Raw genomic sequence first — 6,131 nt, 5'->3', positions numbered from 1 at the left:
TACTCTCTTCAGGAGCTGTTAAAAACGAATCACAGTGTTCCATTCACGTAAATATGGCATTATTAAAAACGAAACACAATCCAGTAGCCCTCAATGCCGCCTCCGGGAAATTCAACGAACCCGCATCACCAGTGGTGAAAGCGAATTTGTTGGTGACACAGCGCCTGATAACGGAATGCAGCGCCCCCCTCCTATCATTGTTTTACAGGCTGTTCCACTTATCTTCACCACCCCAAATGACATTTTTCCAGTGGAGAAATAAAAAATACATCAACAGATTTCATTTAATTTCAAGGTGGATATTCACCAAAATGTCTGTCTTCCTTGTAACATTGTTCGTCACGAAGATATGTGCAGCAGTACATGTTCTTCAAATAATAATATAATTTTTCACTCGGTTGTCCACTTACTCTCTTCAGGAGCTGTTAAAAACGAATCACAGCGTTCCATTCACGTAAATATGCCATTATTAAAAACGAAACACAATCCAGTAGCCCTCAACGCCGCCTCCGGGGAATTCAGCGAACTTGCATCACCAGTGGTGAAAGCGAATTTGTTGGTGACACAGCGCCTGATAACGGAATGCAGCACGCTACTCCTATCATTGTTTTTACAGGCTGTTCCACTTATCTTGGACACCCCAAATGACATTTTTCCAGTGGAGAAATAAAAAATACATCAAGCAGATGTCGTTTAATTTCCAGGTGGATTTTCACCAAAATGTCTGTCTGTCTTGTAACATTGTTCGTCACGAAGATATGTAGAGCAGTACATGCTCTTCAAATAATAATATAATTTTTTACTCGGCTGTCCACTTATTATCTTCAGGAACTGTTAAACACGCATCACAGCGTTCCATTCACGTAAATATGGCATTATTAAAAACGAAACACAATCCAGTAGCCCTCAAAGCCGCCTCCGGGGAATTCAGCGAACTTGCATCACCAGTGGTGAACGCGAATTTGTTGGTGACACAGCACCTGATAACGGAATGCGGCTCGCCACTCCTATCATTGTTTTACAGGCTGTTCCACTTATCTTGACCACCCCAAATGACATTTTTCCAGTGGAGAAATAAAAAAATACATCAAGCAGATGTCGTTTAATTTCCAGGTGGATATTCACCAAAATATCTGTCTGTCTTGTAACATTGTTCGTCACGAAGATATGTACAGCAGTACATGTTCTTCAAATAATAATTTAATTTTTTACTCGGCTGTCCACTTATTATCTTCAGGAACTGTTAAACACGAATCACAGCGTTCCATTCACGTAAATATGGCATTATTAAAAACGAAACACAAAACTGACTTGGACATGTACCTGGAGTAGCGTCACAATTCCACTTGCTGGAGTCGACAGTAAACAAATGGAAACACAAGGAATTCGTACACTGGTCATTTAGCCAACCTTTTACAGATCTTATGTTTGAATAAAATGCACAGCAACGAAAATTAGATAAAAGCTTTACTCATATGTGGAAAATTCAAGGTGTCAGTTAGTAATTACAAGAATGTTTTCTTATTTACACTACAGGTAGTTGTAGTACAGTACTGATATGTGGCATTCGCTGTTTATTCATCAACAGATTATTTACAAAATGATATCAGACATATAATCTTTAACGAAAAAGGAAACAACATTTAAAAGGAAGCTAATTCATCGATACTGTAATATAATTTCATGTAGGTATAGATTAACATGTTCTGCTGTTAATTATGTTGTGTATAGTGTTTATTACACATATTAGTGAACCAGTTTCCATTTACTCTAAAAAATATTTTTATGGTATTAATTTGTTTCCCTAAACGCAAACACACGCTACCCTATGCGGTGCAACTGCACTCAAACCCATAAACACTTACTTTGGCTGGCATCAGGACGTTGATGATATTTCCGGAATTCTATTACATTCTTCATGTTGCACCTTGGCACGTTTGGAAAAGTTGAGTCAGCATGTCGCCACAATTAATGAAATGTTGAACTCCAAATAACGGAAAGAAGTCAGAATTATCCATTTCAGATCCTGAGCGTACGACTATACAATAAGACTCTTTAAACTATGGCGCATTACTACAGAATGACAGTTGCTTGTTATTAAATAATGTTGATTTTTTATCATTCCCTACTCTGCCTCATCTAAAGAATCCTTGCCTTTGTAGTATGATATATTTAAGAGGCAAGCTTTAACTTACTTCTTAAATATTTTGAGTTTAATCGTCTCTTTAACCTTCTCAGGCAGTTTATTGTATAATTTAATTCTCTTTCAGAAAGTGTTGTCTTGTGCTTTTGTTTGTTTACTCTTGGTAAAAGTAAGTTCAGTCTTACTCCTGTTCCATGGTCATGAGCCTCTTTGTGAGATAACTGCTGTCGTTCTTTAGAATGGCAATTGTGGCCTACTCACATGGTGGAATTAGAATCCCGAAATGTTGAAACAGATCTTTAAAGAGAGCTCGGCTACTAACTTTAATTATTGATCTAATGGCCCTATTTTGTAGTTAGAAATCTGTGTCCATGTTTTATGTATGGTGCCCCCAAAAACATTCCTTAGCTAAAGATTGAATGCATACTGGAAAAGTGTATAAATATAAGTCATTGTCTGTTACACATTGATGATGATCTTTTTCTACTGTATTTGTGTATTCGTTCCACTTCGAGGCACAGTCAGTATTAATTCTTAAAAAAGTTGTGTGTAGTTTTAATGCGTGATGACCCTTTATAAACATTCTTTAAGGTTTCATTTGCTTTTCTGCTAGGAGTTCAGTTGTTTCATCTCTTCTTGCAACACTACTGTCATCTACAAAAATAATTTTTTCCCCCGTGTTTCACATTTTTTGGAAATTTGTACATGCACTTCGAAACTTATATTGGTCTTAAGATGCTCCCCTGAAGGACTCGTGTGTTAATATATTTTGGATCTGACAAACGTTCCACTAGAAATTTTGTTTTATCTGAAGCCTGTGCTACATCTACCTATTGTACCCTGCTTTTTAGATCTGATAAGAAATGGGAATTGGCAGTTTCTCTCACTGCTAACTATTCTAGCTAAAATTTTCTGGTCAACATTAGCAAAGGCTTTTGATAGATCTAAAATATACTTGTGACACTTATTCTTATTTAGTGCAACAGGTACCGTTTTTATAAAATCTACTAGATCGATTCTGTACTACTTTTCGTCCTCTTCTTCTGGTTCCTATACGTTTCATTGTGGAAGTGACAGGTTTTTTTCGTGAAAGTGAAAGCGTTTCGGTATTGCTCATCAAACTTGGGTGGCAGACACTGTAGAAGAGACATTGTCATTATGGACAATTCGACTTAAAATTTCGGAAGCGTCCATTCCAAGACAGTGAAGCAACGTATTAAATACTCTCATATGGGGTAAGTATTGTTAAGTGCTCATGACGGGGAAATAAGAGAAATTCCGTTTCCAACATAGGCTTATTCAAGGTGTTGTTTCCGCTCACCATTTACGAATATAGCAGAAAGGGAGAAAAATAACAGTGGTACCTAAAATAATAAACGCTACATATGTTAATGTGACTTGCAGAGTATTTAAACCGACAAACTCTGGGAGGTTGCCATTTTTTCTCATGAGGATTATTTAAACCGGTGGAGGCCGTATTATGCTCTTCAGTTGTTAGAGGCCGTATTACGATCTTCAGTTCTTAGAGGGCACATTACGCTCTTCATTTGTAGGTAACTGCTGTCCACCAGTGTAGTAGTGCATTGTCTCTGTTTACTACTGGAGTGAGTACACTGATATGGTATGTGAGTACGCTGATATGGTTACTGCGTACTACGTAGCGTACCACAACGGATGAGCTGCACGGCGAGTTTATCAACAACAATATCCTAATCGCCCTGCCCCGCATCATACGACCTTTGCTGCTGTGTGCCAACGTCTGCGTGAGACCGGGTCATTTAGAAAATTACCTGGACAGGGACGCCGTCGCACTGTAAGAAAGCTGCAATTTGAGGAAGCTGTCTTGCAGCTTGTGGAGCAGGATCCTTCAATCAACACTCGTGCGATTGCACGTAACATGGGGAAGGATCAGACGAATGCAAGAACAGTCCTTCAAGAGCAGTTGTTACGCCCATTTCACTTACAGCGTGTCCACAACCTGGAACCAGTTGATTATCCACCCAGAGCACAGTTTTCGTAGTGGTACCTGGACCAGTGTGAAATGCATCCTCTGTGTTGTTTACCGATGAAGGAACGTACTGAGTGATGGAGTCTTCAACATGCACAATTCGCATGTTTGGAGTGAGGATAACCCACATGCCACAGTTACTAGCGCTCATCAAGTGCGGTTCTTCGTTAATGTGTGGGTCGGTGCTGTTGGGGACGTTTTAATTGGACCGTATCTTCTAGCTAGGCCATTAAATGGCAGGCACTATTACAATTTTCTCGCCAGAGCATTGCCAGAGTTGCTGGAAGATGCCCTGCTCCCTACAAGACAAGGCATGTTGTTCCAACATGACGTGGCGCCAGCACATTTCAGTCGTCGTGTGCGTCGATACCTGGAACGACGATTCCCAGAAAAGTTGATTGGCAGAGGTGCTCCTGTACCATGGCCTGCTCGATCCCCAGATATGTCCCCTCTGGACTTTTTTGTGTGGGGAGAGATGCGAAACCTTGTTTATGCAAATCCTATTGCATCAGAAAAGGATCTGGCTGCCCGGATAGTAGCAGCAGCAGAAACAATTCAGGATACTCCTGGGGTTTCTGCCCCTGTCAGACAGAACGTGATCCGACGGTGTAACCTTTGAAACTTCCTGGCAGATTAAAACTGTGTGCCCGACCGAGACTCGAGCTCGGGACCTTTCCCTTTCGCGGGCAAGTGCTCTACCAAAGGTCCCGAGCTCGAGTCTCGGTCGGGCACACAGTTTTAATCTGCCAGGAAGTTTCATATCAGCGCACACTCCGCTGCAGAGTGAAAATCTCATTCTGGAAACATCCCCCAGGCTGTGGCTAAGCCATGTCTCCGCAATATCCTTTCTTTCAGGAGTGCTAGTTCTGCAAGGTTCGCAGGAGAGCTTCTGTAAAGTTTGGAAGGTAGGAGACGAGGTACTGGCAGAAGTAAAGCTGTGGGTACCGGGCGTGAGTCGTGCTTCGGTAGCTCAGTTGGTAGAGCACTTGCCCGCGGAAGGCAAAGGTCCCGAGTTCGAGTCTCGGTCGGGCACACAGTTTTAATCTGCCAGGAAGTTTCATATAAGGGCACACTCCGCTGCAGAATGAAAATCTCATTCTGGTGTAACTTTTGTTTACGTTCCAATGGAGGCAGTTTTGAAAATCTACTGTAATTGAAATTGGATTGTGTTAATGTGTTGTCTCTTGGTCATAAAAAAAATGGAGAAGTGTTTGTTGGTTTAATTAATTTGCCACCAGAGAAATCTTCCTTGACCGGTTTCAATGCTCCTGATAGGAAAAATGACATTAGGGAAAAATATTTGTTTTGATGTCCCCTTCAACCTACCAGAGTTTGTCGGTGTAAATACTTTTCACCCTGTATGTAGATGTCGAAGTGGAAAGTAAAGCTGATATCTGCTATTCTAAAAAGTATCCCACAGATAATTTATTGTGTAACGACGGTTATATCCGTGAGTGCCCGAGCTGAAATAAGACTGGAAAACCGTAGGCAGAGAGCTTCCAGTAAGTGCCAAACGTTGTTAAATATCAGTTACGATTACTAAATGGTTCAAATGGCTGTGAGCACTATGGGACTTAACTTCTGAGGTCATCAGATCCCTAGAACTTAGAATTACTTAAACCTAACTAACCTAAGGACATCACACACATCCATGCCCGAGGCAGGATTCGAACCTGCGACCGTAGCAGTCGCGCGGTTCCAGACTGTAGCGCCTAGAACCGCTAGGCCACTCCGGCCGGCTACGATTACTAAACTGGATGATCAACGGACCTGTACTTAATTATGAGATTATCGAGAAGAACGTACATTTGCAGTAGTAATTTTCTTTCAACACAGTATATGCTTAAGGAATATCGTAACAGATATGCAATTGAAGATTTCGTTGTGAAACGAATTGCATGCATTGTTCTTAATGCACGAGCATCGTCAGAATCGCGCTTAGAGTCTGACATACCTCGGTGAAGTGCGATGATGCCACTG

The 6,131-nt window shown here is 41.0% G+C and overlaps 1 non-coding gene across 1 annotated transcript; it reads left to right on the top strand.

Annotated features, from left to right (window-relative positions):
* The first annotated feature begins 5,109 nt into the window (after positions 1-5,109).
* Trnap-cgg (transfer RNA proline (anticodon CGG)) lies at positions 5,110-5,184 on the top strand. Its single transcript has one exon. It is a non-coding gene; the product is annotated as a tRNA-Pro (tRNA).
* The last annotated feature ends 947 nt before the right edge of the window (positions 5,185-6,131 follow it).

The sequence above is a fragment of the Schistocerca gregaria genome, chromosome X (assembly GCF_023897955.1).
Source record: "Schistocerca gregaria isolate iqSchGreg1 chromosome X, iqSchGreg1.2, whole genome shotgun sequence".
Taxonomy (NCBI): domain Eukaryota; kingdom Metazoa; phylum Arthropoda; class Insecta; order Orthoptera; family Acrididae; genus Schistocerca; species Schistocerca gregaria.
The sequence above is the reverse complement of the archived record's forward strand: the minus strand, read 5'-3'. Positions and strand labels throughout refer to the sequence as shown.